Raw genomic sequence first — 3,805 nt, 5'->3', positions numbered from 1 at the left:
GAAAAAAAAAAGACGATGAGTTTAAAGTGACAGTAATTACCTTGAGTTAATCTTACAGAGTGTATATACATAGAAATAGTATATAACACCTCATAAATATTTACAATTTTCATATGTCAATCAAAAAATAAAATGGAAGACGGGCAGTGGTGGAACACACTTTTAATCCCAGCACTCGGGAGGCAGAGGCAGGTAGATCTCTATTAGTTTGAGGCCAGCCTGGTCTACACAGTGAGTTCCAGGACAGCCAGGGCTACACAAGAAAGAAACCCTGTATTGAAAACCAAACCAAACCAATCAACCAACCAACCAACCAACCAACAACAACAAAATCCCCCAAAGCAAAAGTAAAATTGGGGCTGGCAAGATGGCTCAGGAGGTAAGAGTACTTGCAGCCAAGCCTGATGACCTGAGTTCAAGCCCCAGTATCTCTACACACACACTTCGGTGATATAGACACACACAAAAATAGAATGTAATAAAAAAATTTAAGTAAATAAAAGCCAGACATGACAGTGTGTGCTTCTAAACCCCCCCCCCCTGCATTCAGGGACTGAAGTAGGCAGATTATGAGTTTGAGATTAGTTTATTCTACACAATTGTACCCCGTTTCAAAACCTACATTATTAGAAAAACAGAATTAAATTCAAACAAGGCTTTGGGGTTCAGATATCAAATCAGTCTTGTAAGCATAGTTCCTAGTATGGGATGAGGTCAGTGTGCAAAAGTGACCCCTCCCACGCCAAGTGTTAGCACCAGGGGTTGGAGCACAGCTCATGTCCTCCGCAGCTAGTGTGGAAGCTGATGAGTGTATGTATAATCTAAAACTATAACAAGACATTCTTAAGTGGTTTTGAGTTGCTATGGCTTCAAACCCAACACAACCTCTCAAAGCCTACATTAAAAACCAAATGGAGAGGGGGAGGGCTGGCCAGATGGTTCTGGCAATAAAGGTGCTTGCTGCCAAAATTAATAACCCGAGTTCCATCTCCAGGACCACTATGGTAAAAGGAAATGAACCAACTCCCCAAAACTGTACTCTGATACTCAGTCTTCTGATACCCATGTGCATTTGCATGCCCTTCTGCATACCCCTGAGCGCACACACATACTACAATATTTTTCTTTTGTTTTTCAAGACAGAGTTTCTCTGTATAACCCTGGCTATCCTGGAACTAGGTCTGTAGACTAGGCTGGCCTTGAATTCACAAAACATATACCTGCTCCCTACTCCTGAGAGCTGGGATTAAAGGAGTGTGCCACCACGGTCTGGCTAATTATTTTTTAAAGTTAAGAGTAAAATACACATCTAGAAGAATATTTGATCGTATATCTGCAGTTGCTAACCACCATTTTATTTATTTACTTACTTACTTACTTACTTAGTGAGACACTGTGTACAAATGTAAGAAGGCCAGAGGTCAACAATAAGTGCGTCCCTCGATTGCTTTCCCACCTTATTTAAATTATTTTTATGTGGATTTGTATTTGGTCTACATGGATGTCTGCACCACATGCATGTCTGTCTGGTGCTGGTAGAGGCCACTGGATGGCCTGGAACCGGAGTTACAGATGGTTGTAAGTGCCATGTGGGTGCTGGGAATCGAGCAATGGTCCTCTGTAAGAGCAGCCAGTGCTCTTAACTGCTAAGTCATCTCTCTGTCCTTCCATCTCATCTATCTATCTATCTATCTATCTATCTATCTATCTATCTGTCTGTCTGTCTGTCTATCATCCATCCATCCACCTATCTATTTTTGGTTTTTTAAGATGGGTTTCTCTGTGTAAACCTGGCCATCCTGGAACTCACTCTAGCTCAAGCTGGCCTTGAACTCACAGGCCTGTCCCACCTACTTCTGTCTCCAAGTCCTGGGACTAAAGGCATGCACCTCCACCTCCCAGCTTCCATCTTATTTTTAAAACAAGGTCTCCTCCTAAACCTGAAGATCACTGATTGGGAGAGGCTGGCCAGTGAGTCCTCTGTCTCTGCACCCCCCAGATCTGGGGTTACAGTTTCGGGGTGCCATAGTATGCCCTCATGCTTCAACTTCACCCAGTGAGCACCAGCACAGCCTCTATGAACCATTCTAAATGGTGCTGTGTCTACTGCTCTTCAACATTTATTCACTCAAAATACATCCAGTAAGTGTCTATGATACAGGGCTGGGGAGATGACCTAGCACTTCAGAGCGCTGGCTGGTCATTCCGGGGGCACCCACATGATGGCTAACAACCATCCATAACTCCAGTTCTGGGGAATCCAACACCCTGTTCTGGCCTCTGCGCGTACCAGGCACACGAGTAGCACACAGCATACAGGTAAGATACCCAAATACATAAAACGAATTAAAACTAAAATAAACAAGCTATACCTTAGGCCCTCATGCATTGGCAGTGATTATGAATAGTGTCTCCCAAATGCTAGGGGTTAAAGGTGTGTGCCATCACACCCAACTAAAGCACTTTTTACTATTTACTCTTAGGGGCCATGTGTGCCCCGGAATGCAGAAGTCAGAGGACAACTAGCGTAATTGGTTCTCTCCAGGGGGCCTTAGCTCAGCATTGGCGGTAAACAAGTGACCTTACCCACTGAACTGCCCTACCTGTCCAAGTAAATCTTTTTATTGGAAGACTTCTTATAGGTGAATTATAAATAGCACTTTCTATGTAAAATTTTAATTGTGGGGCTGGAGAGATGGCTTAGTGGTTAAAAGCACTGACTGCTCTTCCAGAGGTTCTGAGTTCAAATCCCAGCAACTACATGGTGGCTCACAACCATCTATAACGAGATCTGACGCCCTCTTCTGGTGTATCTGAAGACAAGAACAGTGTACTTACATATAACAATAAATAAATCTTTAAAAAAATTTTTTTAATTGTGGGGTCAGCAAGACGGCTTAGTCGGTAAAAAAATACTTGTCCCACAAGCCTCACAACCTGAGTTTGATCAGAATCCACAGTGGAAGGTAAGAAGCAACTCCTGAAATTGTCCTCTGACCCCTACACAGGCACACCCTCACCAACAACGCACAGAGTAATAACAACAAAGCAAAATATTTTTTAAATGAAGTCGTAATTGCGAAGGTAAGGACTTTCATGGATTAATCTTCCTATTAAAATAAGATTTCATTTATTTTAAAGGTGTTTTTAAAAACCATTCTTTTATAAAGATTCAACTATTTCAAAATACGTTTTTAATGTTAAAATAGCCATAAAATATGTGTGCGGATCTAAGGACTACAGAGATGGGGCATTAGCATGTCTGCTTTCCTCTTCAACGAGGAGTATGTATGTGTGTGTGTGTGTGTGTTTTATGTGTCTGCCTGCCTACCTGTATTCCTGAATGTGTGTGTGGTGTGAGTATGATTGTGTGTGTGTGTATGTGTGTGTGTGTAAGTAAAAATGTGTGTGTGTCGGTGGAAACTGCTCGAGAGTTGCCTTGCAAACACAATACAGTAATTGCCTATTCACTGATTAAATTCTATTACAACCAGCAGGCACTTTTGTGCAAAAAGCATGCCAATCCACTACAAATGTACTTGAAGCATTTTAACTGGCTGTAAAAGAAGAAAGTCAGGGTTAGCCTTAAAGTCCTGAAAATGTGTTCTCTTAGGTAGATCGAGGAGAAGCTAGTGTTTTGGTCCCTTTTTGAGCTCTAGAGAGACCGCTTCCCTGAAGCATTACAACACATTGATCGAATGGCAGCCCGAAGTTACCAAGGCTGTATAAAGCCGCAATAAAGCTTTCTTTGCATTAACCAGCCAAGCACATAAACATTTTAATGAACTGTTTTTACATGGTTCAT

This window comes from Apodemus sylvaticus, chromosome 12, assembly GCF_947179515.1.
Source record: "Apodemus sylvaticus chromosome 12, mApoSyl1.1, whole genome shotgun sequence".
NCBI lineage: Eukaryota > Metazoa > Chordata > Mammalia > Rodentia > Muridae > Apodemus > Apodemus sylvaticus.
This window is presented reverse-complemented; position numbering follows the sequence as displayed.